The sequence below is a fragment of the Pinus tabuliformis genome, chromosome X (genome assembly GCF_031772625.1).
Source record: "Pinus tabuliformis cultivar Carrire ecotype Pingquan chromosome X, CPIR1, whole genome shotgun sequence".
Lineage (NCBI taxonomy): Eukaryota > Viridiplantae > Streptophyta > Pinopsida > Pinales > Pinaceae > Pinus > Pinus tabuliformis.
In genome coordinates, this window is record NC_142308.1 from 421,958,425 (window position 1) to 421,974,870 (window position 16,446).

At 39.7% G+C, this 16,446-nt stretch overlaps 1 pseudogene; it reads left to right on the forward strand.

Moving 5' to 3' along the window:
- Positions 1 to 16,446, forward strand: part of LOC149140379 (arabinosyltransferase RRA3-like) — a 108,954-nt pseudogene that overhangs the window by 69,990 nt on the left and 22,518 nt on the right.

A 16,446-nucleotide genomic window follows, 5' to 3' on the forward strand; every position in this document is an offset into this window, starting at 1 on the left:
GGTTGGGAGGTTGTGTTCATGACGAACGGACCTAACGTAGGCCTGATGCCTAACACCCAAACAGAGTTATGGTAGAGTGATGAGGCACTAGATGAGCATGAAACTAAGTGCCCTAAAGACACATAGCCAGGTGGCAAGCTGGCGGGAATACCTTATGAATAAGGGAAACCCTCGGGAGGGAACTACAACTGTAATTCTTCTCCCTCAACAATGTGTGGAGTTGAGACTTCAGACTCATTCGGAGAGCATTGCCTTTGGGTTCCATGTCTGGAAACAAATGACGACAGATAGCGGAACATGTACTGGGGGATAGTTCCAAAGGAACACCCGGTTGATCGTACAGACTATAAGGGCATTGTGGTGATATCTCAACAACGTCAAACAGAGGGTTCGGAGGATAGATAACCAGTCCAAGCTGACCGTCAGTGGTCGGCGAGTTCTCTAGAGTTCGAACGAGATTATTCGGAGATTCCGGGTCAAGACCAGTAGATGACCCTGAATCGAAAGTAGGTGGAGGACGAGATGATAATGGTTGAACACTCAAAACAATTGCGAGTTCAACATTTTTGTCCTCAAATGGATCTGATAACTCAGGAAGTGGCTCCTCAGACAATCTTTCAGACAGAGGAGAGGAAGAGGAAATGGGTGAACCAGATGGTTCAACCACGATGACCTTGTCTTAGCCAACAAAACAAATAACTTCAAGGCTTTAAAATTTCCTTTTAATGGAACTCACGATTTGGTTAAAAATATAACAAGATGTTTTGGATCATGGGCAATCAATTATTTAAGACGCATAAAAGACTAATGTTCTTTCATTTTTTAAGAGTCGGGAAAGAAACAAAGATGACTCTATCGCTTTCGATTGGAAACGAGCTTGAAAGTACAAGTGCTCGGATGATCTATTAAGTTTAATGAGTTGAAAAGATCAAATGACTAATTTGGATGATCTAGGCAAACAAGATTACCAAGCAACCGTGAACAACATAATACCTCCTAGCGAACCAAGAAGTACGAGCAGGAAATCTCCCCGAATGCTGTGTTCGATGTATCACATTTGCAAGGCGGCCGACTCGGCTTCCTAAAGATAAAAGGATTGCAGCCTAGTGGGGTCTCCCGTTATATATGCGATGGTACGGGGAGCACAAATCCATGCTAGAGTTGTCTAATGCTGAATCTAACGACAGCTGCTAGGTTTACATATGCCGGAACACGTCTCTAGCCTAGACCTTCTAGATGTGATCGTTAATGTCAAATGCGCCTTAGGTAAATTGAATTCACTTTAAAGTTGATCTTGAGTTAAGTTTCAGTTTTCAAGTCTTAGAGATGCTACTCGAAAAACCTAAAATGCAACTATTTGGGACAAGACCCTTTCAATTCGATGAAATGCCTACACTAGAGAGGGTAGAAACTACTCAATCAAACGAAAACAATCAAGCAACTGAAAATGAAATTATTTTTCACTACTTCACTTTTTCGAAAAAAAAAATTAAACTAATGAAAAATGCATTCCAATTCCTAATTTCCTGACAAGAACTTATCTATTATTCCTTTCGAAATGAACAAATTTCTTTTCCTTTTCAAATGTTGATGCAATTCTAGTTTTTAAAGATGTGAATCATAATGATGCAACAAGCTAGAATTTCACACTTTCTCATGAAACAACAAAACAAACTTTCGCATACAATCTTTCAATGAAAAAAATTCTGAGACTATGAGCTCTTCAAGCATATGAAAACATGAAAAGATAAGTTCATTCAGATCAATGAAACACCGACTTTGCTAAACACAAGACTGACAATGTAATCTATGCCAGAAAACGACGTTCAAACTAGTAAAAAAAACTTTTTCAAACTTGTGCAAAAAGAGGTCAAAGCAGTGAAAGGGGCCAAAAACAAATGCAAGGAGCAAAGACACCCACAACCGGACTTGATGATTCCACAAGCTGCTGAATGGATGACTAGCTAGATGTCCTAGTGTCACTGGCCACTCAATGACTTGATCAATCAAACAGCAAGATGACAAGCCTACAAGCAAGCAAAACCAAACGAAAAGTAGCTTTCTAATTAGGGAGAAAAACAGTCAAAAGGCTCACAGGGTCAAAAAAACAAGAGCAGAACACACTGGCCAAGATTGGGGTCTAGCCCTAATCTTCACGTACAAGAATCAACGTGACTACCTAACTGACAACAAGCGCCGGAGGTGGGTCGACACGCCTGTTCCTCTGCAATTCGCGCTGATTGGCACGACTGTCGGCCGGTTACACGCGTTGTCCAAGGAAACTAAGAGGAAAAAAAATAGGGACCAGATCTGCGACTATGGATTTTAGACTTAGGCCAGTAAACAGTAGAAAAGAAACAGAACAAAAGGGAAAATGCAAAACTAGCAAAGTTCTCACAAAATCATGAAATCCAAAACAAAAAATAGAATGGGATCTCCCCAGTGGAGTCGCTAATTTGTGGTGAAGTAAAATTATAAATGTGGACCCGAACGAATTCCTCTAGCCCAATAATGGGTCTAGCCACAATAGATACATTCTATGGAATATTTCCTTAAATTAGAATCAATCAAGAGGTCCTACCTCTTGGTCGCTTATCCTGCTTGATGATGTCCTCGCTTGCTCGCTCCAGCGATCTCTCGCTTCCTTCTTTAAGCTCTTGAAACAAGTAAACAACAACAACACACAAACATAATAATAGCAAAATTGCAATTCAACCTACTTAATGAGTCAAGAAGCATTAAGACACGAATATGTAATATTACAAAACATGTAGGAAATCAATCGATAGTTGCATATATTAATATTCAAAGAGAGATTACAACCATTCGTCTTGACATCGCAGTCTTCCTCTAACAAGACCAAGTTCCCACACACTTCTGCTAGCACTTCATGATGGCTTCAAACAACAATAGTTTAAAGACTCTTCCCTTTAGGCTTCACTCCAAACCAAACACACTTCTCCCTCACACAACTAGATAGCTACAACTAGTAATAGCTTGCCTGTCTAATTCTGATTTTCACAATAGTCACTAGTTTGTGCTTGGGAAGAAGGGAGGTTTATATAGGAAATATGGATGGGAGATGGATCTTCTTCTCATGGGAGAAGGACTTATCCCTTGAGGTAGTTCCATCATTATAGGGGAAAGGAGCCCAAACTATCATCCTCGACCCCATCCGGCCAAACCATTTACCAGACTTTCGTTACGAAGCTTCTAGAGATGGAAGCTTCAGCTCTAATTTAAAAAACTTTCCATAACAAGACCGGCATGACTGGAACACAACTTAGTCGCTCCGATCGGTGCCGGGAATAGTGCTAACCTTTGCACATCGACACGAGGGAGAAAAATGTCATTAGCATCGGTCTTGTAAATTGGGCAAAACAGAATTTTCAAGGGAAATGGTGCAAAAGGGAAATGATCTACTCATGAAGAGGGACATGATGGGAGTTTCTCCATGAAGGCAAAGCATTCGGGGTTCACTATAGAGGTCCTCCAGGATCAAGGAACGGGGAGTACAGGGACAATGACAAAATGTTGTGTAACACCAGCGCAGGTCAAAGAGAGCCTAAGTGCACTACAGTGCAGGCCTGAATGGGCCTACCTACTCTGCAGCATAATTACCCCTTACCAAGGTTGCGCTGGTGTCCTAAGGAGGCATTTCAGCAGGGTTTCAAGCTAGGAAACTTTCCTGGATGGAAGCATTCAATTTGATGACTTGTCTAGGGCATGTAACAACTGAATTAGGGTTTGATGAGCCCTAATTGTACTAATTTGAATGTCAGGAGTGATGTGCCCAAATAGACCTGTAACACATGGCAATATACCAATGACCCAAAAATCCTGAAGTGACCAAAATATGGCCTCTCACTGGAATAAGCCTCCTTTGGTGTCTTCATCTGAAGTATCTAATGTGGGCTACGGTTCTAAACATAAACTACTTTGCATGCTTCAGCCCACAAGTGTAGTGGTAGGCCTTGATCGTGCAAAATTTCCCTCGTTGCCCCTATTATTCTTTTGTTCTTCCTCTCGGTCACCCCTTTCTCTTGAGGGTTATGGGGTGCTATCAACTACCGTTTAATCCCTTCCACTACAAAGAAGTTATTAAAATTGTTTGAGACATACTCACCACCATTATCACTCTGTATAGCTTTAACCTTCTTGCCCGAATCTTTCTCCACCAATGCTTTAAACTCACAAAACTTTGTGAAATTTTGATCCTTTTTCCGCATGAAAAATATCTAGCATTTACTAGAATAGTCATCAAAAAATATAACATAATACTTGTGTTTGGTTGTGGATGCTATCGAGAATGGTCCACACAAATATGAATGGACTCTCTCTATAATAGACTCTGATTAACTATCTCTGTTGTGAAAGGAAGACTTGGTGTATTTTCCCAAAGTACACCCCTTGCATGTATCAACTTGCTCAAGTGCACCTTTGGGAACTGGTAGAGATCTGCTGCAATATCTTCAAAGCCCCATGATGCAAGTGGCCTAATCACTTGTGCCACAACTCACCAACATCTCAGCTCTACACCCTTTCTACTTTTGAGCTCAAAACAGCACACTCCTCTACCTCCAACTTATAGAGATTCTTCACCCAAATCCCTATCTTCTTTTCTTGACCAGTGGCTATATGTCGAAGGAATGCCTTTCCTTTCAAGAAGATCACATCAATGCCTCTATCCTCAAGCATGGAAATGGATACCAAGTTCTTCTTCAACCCGGGCACATACATAACATTCTTCAAGGTGAGTGGAGCCCCATGCTCCCTTTGAAAAGTAATCGTGCCCAATCCAATAACACTAAACTTCCTGTCATCACCCATCTCGATATGCATCTAGATATCTTTCTCCTCCAGGTCACTGAACAACTCTTTGTCGCGAGTCATGTGGAATGAAGCTCCACTGTCTATGTACAATACACTTCCCAACATTGATGACACCATGCATGCAATGAGAGAAAAGTCCAATTTGAATTGAGAGGCAAAATCCTCACATGCCTCTCCTCCTGAGGACTTCTTCTTTCACTTCTTGAGTGGAAAATTTGTAGCAAAATGGCCCAGCTCATGACAATGAAAGCATTTAACTTTCATCATGTCTTTCTTCTTACCTCCATGATAAGAATCTGATTTGGAATGGGAAGCTTTCCCTTTCCCCTTCTTCACCTTAATCACTAAGGCACAATTCTCTTCATCATCAGTCTTTCATGAGGAGCCATCCCTGGTGGTCCCCCTGATCTCCTCTTGCATCAAATCCGAACACAGTCATTCCTAATCTGGCTGCTTCTCCTTACCATTAACAAAATCCTGATAACAAATATGTTGACTCTTTGGGAGTCCTAGAAGAGAAAGACTCACCATATCTTCCTCTGCAATTGTGATTCCAACACTTCCGAGTTTATAGTGACATTGAGTGAACTTCATCAAGTATTTGGAAATAGTCTCACCTTTTTCCATTTTAATTTTTCGAAGTTTGTCCTTCAGTGCCAATTTCCTTTGGTCACTGTTGTTCTGATACAAGTTTGTCAATGTTTTCTACATAGCATACGGAGTTTCTTTTCCATGGAGACTCGAGACAATGTGGTCTCTAACTCCCTCAAGGATTATCCACATCGCCTTTGCCACACACTTCTTCCACTCGGCCAAGTTCTATGTATTCATTGATGCTAGCTTAGGGACTTCTTGATCAATGAATTCCTTCAAGCCATTATCTTCTATTATAGCCGCCATTCTATCCCTCTAGGCTATAAAATTCGATCTTCCTTCCAACGCACACTCGAGCCACAAACCATAGAATGACATCTCTCGATCCTAAAGTATGAAATGCAAATTTGAATTTCACCTGTAACCCTGAACTCAAAACTTCAAAATCTCCTCTAGTATATTATTCTCTAGCTCTGATACCATGTAGAAAATCCTATATATTCACAAGATCATGCAATTTACTAAAGCACAGGATAAGAATCCACTTCTACTTTCATTCAGCATAAGCCAATAAATCGATGAAACAATAATCAACAAGAGGAAGATAATCAAATACACATAACACAATAAATATATGGGGAAATCCACAGCTCAAAACCCCACTATTTGTATTGCATATATCAGAAATCCAAGATGATAATACGATGCTTGTTCTCACAAGAAGAATCCCAACACTCAGTAAAATCAATCTCCAACTCACAAGCAAACTCTTGGCCAACACTTAGCCTATTATGCAGCTCTCCAAGTCCCTATTTCCTTGCACAATTCCTATGGCTAATCAGCCCATATTAATGGGAGGACAGTGCATCCAAAACTTCGCAATCCCTTCAACCTTCAGTTCCTGATTGCATGCATGATCTATACAACTCAGTAAACCATACAGCTAGTAGTACATTGTCCCTGCACTCTAGTCTCAACTGGGTCTTTCTCATAATCGACATGCATGAGTTTTTGATGAGGGAATCTTCAATTAACTGGAGCAGCACTAGTTAATTCATTACTGCACCAACTGACTGTTAACTCACTATTAGTTCCTCAAATATTTTGGAACTAATTTAACTGAACTTAACTCAGTAAACTGAGTTATCTAATTATGAATCATACTTAACTCATCCTGGACCCCTATAAAATAGGGAGAACATATACATGACTTCAGAAAGACTTCCAACTTGAAATTTCTACGCTAATTAAGTTAATTAAATTTAATTAACTATTTACAAGCTGCTGTGAGAATATAATTTGAGTTTAATTTAAGGACAAATTATACTAGAATTTCTTGTTTCCATTTCTCAACACTCCCTCTCAACAAGAAAGGGATTATCCGCAACCCCGATATGTCTCTGTGAACCTCGAATTTACATCTTGGAAATTCTTTTGTCAAAATGTCAGCATCTTGATCCTCCATGAGAATATACTCTAACAACATAATCTGCCTCAATACAATCTCTGAGATGATGATATCAGATATCAATATGCCGGGACCGATCATGAAAAACTAGATTTTCAGAGAGTTTGATACAACTCTGATTATCGCAGTAAATCACAATTGGATCCATCTCCTAACCAAACAAACCAACCAGAATCTTCCTCATCCAAATGGCCTCACATGTTTCCTTACTCGCAGCCACGTACTCTACCTCTGTCGAACTAAGTGCAACCAATATATGTTTCCTGTTGCACCAAGAAACTGTCACTGGCCCAATATTGAAGATCCCTCCTGATGTGCTCTTCCTGTCGGATGGACTCCTTACTCAATATGCATTGGTGAAGCCTTGAAGCTTCACTCCCTCTGTACATCTATACCATAATCCATACTAAGAAGTGTCCCTGAGGTATCTCAACACATGATTTGTCCCCTTCCAATACAACTTGGTAGGCCTAACCATCGCTTGACTAAGTTGGTTAAGTGCATAGCACATATCCGGTCATGTGTTCATAGAGTACATGAGTGAACCCACAAACTTCCTGTAAACAATAGCTTCCACTACTTCCCCTAAAGTAGCATCCTCCTTCCTCCAGTTACCTGCTAGAGGAGTCTCCATGGGTTTTTTGCTCTCCATGCAGAATCTCCTAAGCACCTTGTTGGTATACTTGCCCTGAGACACAAACAACTCCCCATCTTCGTGTCATACCTCCATGCCAAGAAAGTAAATCATGAGCCCCATGTCATTCATCTCAAACTCTCTTGTAAGGTCCTTCTTGCAAGTTTTGATCAGCTGATCATCACCTGTTAGTATGAGATCGTCAACATAAAGTACAATGATCAACAACTTACCTTCCACCACTATGTGGTACAGGTTCGCATCCACTTCACTCTTCATGAAGACCAACCTAGTGAAGTAGTTGTCTATCCTGGTGTACCAAGCACGGGGTGCTTGCTTCAACCCATACAATTCTCTCTTGAGCCGGCACACATGCGACTCATGGTCAAAGGTTTATAAACCTTTAGGTTGTTCTATGTACACCTCTTCCTCAATCATGCCATTAAGGAAAGTTGTCTTCACATCCATCTGATGAATCTTCCAACCCATATGTGTTGATAGTGCCAATATAGATCTGATTGATGAGTACCTTGAAACAGGAGCAAAGGTCTCATCATAGTCAATCCCCTCTACCTGTGAAAATCCATGGGACACAAATCTAGCCTTATGCTTCTCCACACTACCATCTGCAACTTGCTTTACCTTGTAAAGCCAACGGGAGCTCACCACTGACTTGTCCTCTGCTCTCAGAACCACATCCCCAACACTGTTAGAAACTATGGAGCAATACTCCTCCACCATGGCATCAACCCAAACTAGCTATTGCATTGTTTCCTTAAAGGAAGATCGCTTTGTCGCAACACATTCGCCCATAAGAGCCATGTATCTAGTGTACCTCTCAAGTGACCTCCTATTGGGTTGTGTTATGTTCTTTCCATGACTAGCTTCCCTAGATAACCAGGGGGTTAGAGGGGGGGCGGAGCCCCCCCTTTGTCGCACCGATTGCACAGCGAGGGGTTCACGAGGGGGAGGCATTCCCCCCTATATGGGGGGTCGGAGGGGGAAAATTTTTTGGGTCCCTATATTAGGTGGGCAGACCTACCTATGGTTTTGTGCATGGTTTTCGCACATGGTTTTGGGCGCGATGGTTTTCGGTCCATGGTATTGGGTGCTTCGTCATGTATATATATGTATTATAAAATTGAAAGGAACATAATGAAAAATCAATCTGGTAGTCCCGGTTTTGGGATCCAGGGGAAAATCTCTATGTATATTTGTTTTATGTGTTATGCTCTTGCTATTGTTTATTTTCTATGTTTTAGAATTCGTATGCAGGTAATTGCTATATGGGGTTAAAACCTACACCTCCTATGTCTGCTCTGAGAAGTGGGTGCTCCCACATTCTCTCGTGCATCATCCAACAATCTATCAGCCTCTCTAGTGTGCTTTCTTCCCTCTCTAGAGGACTTTGTCTGAGCGGATGTCTCCACTCCTGGATCCTCTGCATGTGGCTGCTCCACATCAATCTGACGCTCCTCAACCTTAGAAGTTAAAATCTCCTCATCCACATGTAGCTCAAGCTCCCTCTCAAGGGAAACTCGCATGGCCTTCTCCTCATCGAATCTAACATCCTTGCGAACAACTGTCATCCTATTAGTCGGCATGTACACCCGATAGTTGTGAGGTGTATTAGTGTACCCCAAAAATATCCCCAACTCTGATGTCGGCTCAAGCTTCTTCTGTGCATCTTTGGTCACATGGAAATATACCAATGACCCAAAAATCCTGAAGTGACCAACATTTGTCCTCTTACCAGAATAAGCCTCCTCTGGTGTCTTCATCTCAAGTATCCGATGTGGGCTATGGTTTTGAACATAAACCATTGTGTTTCATGCCTCATCCCATAAGTGTAGTGGTAGGCCCTGATCATGCAACATTGCCCTCACTACCCCTACTATGCTTCTATTCTTCCTCTCGGCCACCCCATTCTGTTGAGGGTTATGGGGTGTCGTCAACTCCCATTTAATCCCTACCGTTGCACTGAAGTTCTTAAACTCGTTTGAGACATAATCACCACCATTATCACTCCATATAACTTTAACCTTATTTCCCAACTCTTTCTCCACCAATGCTTTAAACTCACAAAACTTTGTGAAAGTTTGATCATTTTTTTGCATGAAAAATATCCAACATTTACGAGAATAGTCATCAACAAATATAACATAATACTTGTGTTTGGTCTTGGATGTTGTTAAGAATGGTCCACACAAATCTAAATGGACTCTCTCTAGAATAGACTCTGCTCGAATGTCTCTTTCGTGAAAGGAAGACTCAGTGTATTTTCCCAAAGTACACCCCTTGCATGTATCAACTTTCTCAAGCATACCTTTGGTAGAGATCTGTTGCAATTATTTTTTAAGCCCCATGATGCAAGTGGCCCAATCACCTGTGCCACAACTTGCCAATGTCTCGACTCTGCACCCTTTCTTCTTTTGAGCTCAAAGAAGCACACTCCACTACCTCCAACTTATAGAGATTCTTCACCTGAATCCCTCTCTTCTTTACTTGACCAGTTGTTATGTGTCGAAGGAACAATTTTCCTTTCGAGAAGATCACATCAAAGCCTCTATACTCAAGCATGGCCACAAATACCAAGTTCCTCTTCAGCCTGGGCACATAAATACAATTCTTACAGGTGAGTGGATCCCCATGCTACCTCTGAAAAGTAATCGTGCCCAATCCAGTAACACTATACTTCCCATCGTCACCCATCTCGATATGCATATGGAGATCTTTCTCCTCCAGGTCACTGAATAAGTCTTTGTCTCCAGTCATGACGAATGAAGCTCCACTGTCTAAGTACCATACACTTCCCATCATTGATGACCCCATGCATGCAATGAGGGAAAAGTCCAATTCGAATTGAGAGGTCAAAGCCTCACCCACCACTCCTCCTGAGGACTTTTTCTTAGACTTCTTGAGCGGACAATTTGTAGAAAAATGGCCTAGCTCATGGCAATGAAAGCATTTTACTTTTGTCATGTCTTTCTTCTTACCTCCATGATAAGAATTTGATTTTTAATGGTAAGCTTTCCCTTTCCCCTTCTTCGCCTTAATGGCTAAGGCACAATTCTCTTCATCATCAGTCTTTGATGAAGAGCCATCCCTGGTGTTCCTCTTGATCTCCTCCTGCATCAAATCTTACCATAGTCGTTCCCAATCTGGTAGCTTCTCCTAACCATTGACAGAGTCCTGATAACTATGCCAACTCTTTAGGAGTCCTAGAAGAGAAGGACTCACCATATCTTCCTTGGAAACCGTGATTCCAACACTTCTGAGTTCATCACCTAAGTCTTGCCTTTCTCCATTTTGATTTTTCGAAGTTTGTCCTTTAGTGCCAATTTCCTTTGGTCACTGTTGTTCTGATACAGGGCCGTCAATGTTTTCCACATAGCATACGGAGTTTCCTTTCCATGGATACTCGAGACAATGAGGTCTTGAACTCCCTCAAGGATTATCTACCTCGCCTTCGCCACACACTTCTTCCATTCAGCCAAGTTTTGTGCATATGATGCTACTGGCTTAGAGACTTCTTGATCAATGAATTCCTTCAAGCCATTATCTTCTAGCACAACCTCCATTTTGTCCCTCTAGGCTATAAAATTTGAGTTTGCTTCCAAGGAATACTCAAGCTTCAAACCGTAGAACGCCATCTGTCGATCCTGAAGTATGAAATGTAAATTCGAATTTCACCTGTAACCCTGAACTCAAAACTTTGAAATCTCCTCTAAGATATGGTTCTTTGGCTCTGATACCATGTAGAAAATCTTGTAGATTCACAATCTCATGCAATTTACTGAAGCACAGGACAAGAATCTACTTCTACTTTCATTCAGCAGAAGCCAATAGATCGATGAAAACAATAATCGACAAGAGGAAGATAATCAAATACACATAACACAATAAATATATGGGCAAAGCCACAGCTCAAAACCCCACTATCTGTATTGCATATATCAGAAATCCAAGATGATAATACAATGCTTGTTCTCACAAGAAGAATCCCAACACTCAGTAAAATCAATCTCCAACTCACAGGCAAACTCTTGGCCAACACTTAACCTATTCTGCAGCTCTCAAAGTCCCTATTTCCTTTCGCAATTCCTATCGTTGATTAGCCCATATTAATAGGAGGCCAGTGCATCCAAAACTTCACAATCCCTTCAAGTTCAGTTCCTAATTGCATGCATGATCTATACAACTCAGTAAATCATACAACTGATAGTACACTATCCCTACACTCTAGTCTCAGTTGGGTCTTTCTCAGAATCGACATGCATGAGTTTCTGATGAGGGAATCTCCAGTTAATTGGAGTAGCACTATTTAATGCATTACTATACCAACTAAATGTTGACTCACTATTAGTTCCTCAAACAGTTTGGAACTAATTTAACTGAAGTTAACTTAGTAAATTGTGTTATCTAATTGCAACTCATACTTAACTCATCGTGGACCCCTATAAAATAAGGAGAGCATATACATGACTTCGGAAAAACTTCCAACTCAACATTCCTAAGCTAATTAATTTAATTAAACTTAATTAACTATTTTCAAGTTGCTATGAAAATAGAATTTGATTTTAATTCTCAGTTTAATTCAAGGACAAATTAAACTGGAATTTCTTGTTGCCATTTCTCAACATTTAGCCATTCCAAGTCAACGTTTGGAGGAGATCTTAATGGATTTTTATCACTGGTTTACCCAAGTCTGAAGGAAAGAGTGTCATCTTGGTGGTCGTTGATAGAATTACCAAGTATGCACACTTTTGTGCATTAGCTCATCCATTTAAATCCAATACATTTTATACTACATTTATGGAAATAATTCAAAAGCTACATGGAAACCCAAAGATTATTGTAAGCGACAGAGATCCCATTTTCATTGGAATTTTTTGGACGAAATTCTTTTCTTGTTTGGGTACTCAATTATCTCATAGCTCATCTTATCATCCTCAATCTGATGGGAAAACTGAGATAGTGAACAAATGTTTTGAAGGATATCTTCATTTCTTTGTATATGATAAACAAACACAATGGGTCAAGTGGTTACCTCTGGCTGAACGGTGATATAACACTTCATGCCATATTGCAGCCAAAATGACCCCATTTATGGCACTTTATGGATACCATCCACCATCCATCACATGATATTTAAGGGAAAATTCTAAGGTTCAAGCAGTGGAATATCACATTGAGCATCAACAACAAGTTCTGCAACTCTTAAAGGATAACCTTACTCTGGTGCAAAATTGAATGAAACAACAAGTCAATCAACATCACAGTGAAAGAAGTTTTGATATAGGTGACTGGGTATTTTTACGGCTACAACCATACAAACAAATGTCCCTCAAGCAAGCTAATAAGGATAATAAATTATCACCCAAGTATTATGGTCCTTACAAGGTGTTGCAAAAGATTGGTATTAGGGCATACAAATTGGAGTTGCCAATATCTTCCTAAGTAAACCCAGTTTTCCATGTTTCATGCTTAAAGAATTTTTATCAATGACAAGCTTCTAGTTCAAACAATATTGGCAAAACTTGACGAAGAAGGAAAAATCATATTAGATCCTGAAGCAGTCACGGAAACAAGAACCCGACAGCTACGAAATCAATCAATTTCAGAGTATCTCATTAAGTGGAAGAACTTACCTACTAAAGATTCCACGTGGTAGGATGAGAATTTTAGACAAAAGCATCCATGTCTACTCAAGCATTTAGGACAACACCTTTTTGAAAGAGAGGGGCATGTTAGGTCCCTATAATACTAGTGTATCCCCTTTATTGTTATTATTAATGTAGCCCGCTATTGTTATTGTTGTGCCCATGTAGCCCTCATATTGTTATTGTTCTGCCCCATAGACACATGGCATCCCGTAAAAGTTCGCTCTACTAAACCAGTCCATAATCAAGTCATCGTGGGAGATTTGACATAACTTGATCTTGAAGAATCCAATCTCGGCCTTACTTATGGAATTGGAAAGAAGACACAAAGAGCTACTTCAAGATGCAATTTCAGACCATGACAGGCTGAAATCATAGATATCAAACATTTTCAATGTCATCTAGAAAAAAAAGTTATAAATCAAGCTCTTAAAAGGTGTGTATTTTTAAATTTCCACAACTTTTGTTTGAAAAATCAGTTTGAATTGATTCAAAGGGCATAGAAAAGCATAGATGAATGAAAAAATGACAAAGAGGTGTTGGCACTCATTCAAAATTTTCATCAATATCCCAGTGCATCTGATACATTTATCTCGAAGAATTATTCAATGTGGTACAAAGATCACTTATATCTATGTAAGAACTCCCAACTCAAACAAAAGGTTATTTTTGAATTGCACACCTCTCCTATTGGAGGGCACTTGGGATTTTTTTAAACTTACCACAAGGTCAAAAAGGAATTTTTTTGGGATGTCCTTATACCATATACTCAAAATTTTGTGGCAGAATGTTTGGTTTACCAACAAAATAAAGTTTAGACAATTAAGACGATGTATTTTACAACCATTATCTAGTCCAAGTCAGCGTTGGGAGGAGGTATCAATGAATTTTATCATGTTAGGTGTACCCAAGTCTAAAGGAAAGAGTGTCATCATGGCGGTAGTTCATTAAGTTACCAAGTATACTCACTTTTTTTCATAATCTCATCCTTTCAAAGACAATACAATCACTACCACATTTGTGGAAATAGTTCAAAGGCTACATGGAAACACAAAGATTATTGTAAAAGATAGTTATCCCACTTCAATGAAAATTTTTAGAAAAAAATATTTTCTTGTTTTGGTACTCGATTAACTCATAACTCATCTTATCATCCTCAATCTGATGGGAAAACTGAGATGGTGAACAAATGTTTGGAAGGATATATTTGTTTCTTTGTATCTGATAAACAAACACAATGGGTCAAGTGGTTACCTATGGCAAAATGGTGGTATAACACTTCCTTCCATATCACAACAAAAATGACCCCATTTATGGTGCTTTATGGATATCATCCACTATCCATCACATCATCGTTAAGCGACAATTGTAAGGTTCAAGCAATGGAATATCACATCAAGCATCAATAAAAATTTCTCCAAATCTTAAAGGATAGCCTGACTTCGGCACATAATCGAATGAAACAACAAATAAATCAGCATCGTTGTGAAATAAGTTTTGACGTGGGTGATTGGATATTTTTATGGCTATAGCCATACAAACAAATGTCCCTTAAGCAAGCTAAGAAGGATAACAAATTATCACCCAAGTACTATGGCCCTTACAAGGTGTTGCAAAAGATTGGTACTATTGCATGCAAATTGGAGTTTCATGCATCTTCACAATTACACCCAGGTTTTCATGTTTCATGCTTGAAAAAGGTTATTGGTGACAAGCTCCCAGTTCAAACTATATCGCCAGAACTTGACAAGGAAGAAAAAATCATATTGGAGCCTGAAGTAATCATGGGAACAATAATTAGACAACTACAAAATCAATCAATTTCAGAATATCTCATTAAGTGGAAGAATTTACCCAGTGAAGATTCCACATGAGAGGATGAATATTTTAAACATAAGCATCCAAAACTACTCGAGCGTTAAGGACAACACTTTTTTGAAGAAGAGGGGCATGTTAGGTCCCTACAATACTAGTTTAGCCCCCATATTATTATTTTTTTGCCCTTACATTATTATTGTTATGTAGGCTCCAATTATATTTTGACCCTTTATGCTCCTATACATACCAAGGACACCTTGTCATTTGAATCATCCAAGAATTGTTCATTTATGTGATGTAAAGGGCGGTTTCCCCCTCGAAGTGGCTTATTATCTAGTCATTGATCTATATTTTCTTATGTTTTAGTGTTATTTGATATGTTTACATAATAGTCTCATTAATATACATATAGGAGACAAGGGGTACAATTATAATAAAATGGTATTGTGATGGGTTCTAGCCTACATAACAATATAACAATAGAAATGTAATCACTCAACATATAGGACTTAATAAGGGGCTTTAGGGTTAACATGGGGCTTATATAGGGCTTAACATACCCCTCCGCTTCAAACAAGTGTTGTCCTCAACACTTGACTAAGTCATCTTCCCATGTCATCTCTTCACTGGTAGGTTCTTCTTTATGGTGATGTACAACCGACATGAGGATTTGGTATATATATATATACCAACCATTTGTCAGGCCAACAAGATTGTTTGATCATAATTTGTGGAGCTAACTCATATGACCATCAACACATGTGACCATAACATCACCAGGGTACCCCTAGGGACTATGGGATTAAAATTCTCTTTTTCATATGACCTCACTAAGTGACTGAGACATTAGCTATCAATGGGAAACCTGATGCTAACATATGTACGCAATCATCATTCCCATGTGGCACCCTTTGGGTGGTGCCATGTGTCACCCAAAATTAACCCTATTGGACACCCAACAACGCCTACCTGATATGCCATGGGTCCATGTCACCAAGGTGCCACTTGTCAAGGTTCTACCACATCAACCATCTCTACTTCCACCTTGTGAACCATTTATTCCATGACAGCCATCTCTACTACGTCAACCATCTCTTCTTACACCATGTAAAAAATGTGTTATATTGGACCTACAAGATGCCTTGATTTTGCCACAATAACCATCTCTAATTATGCCATGTCAATTAGGTAATACATTGGACTCGCCACATCACACAATTATACACAACACACACATGTTGCACTAAACTCACCACACCACATGGGTATACCATTAGATACATCACAACGTTAGGTTGGTCCCATATAAAATTCCCCATAATATAATTATTATTCAATGTGGGATGGTTGGACCCTTCTTGGTTCCCATGTGGAACCATAACACCATCCAAAACACCCTACAAGTTAAATTTCATGCAACTTTGTCCATCCACTGT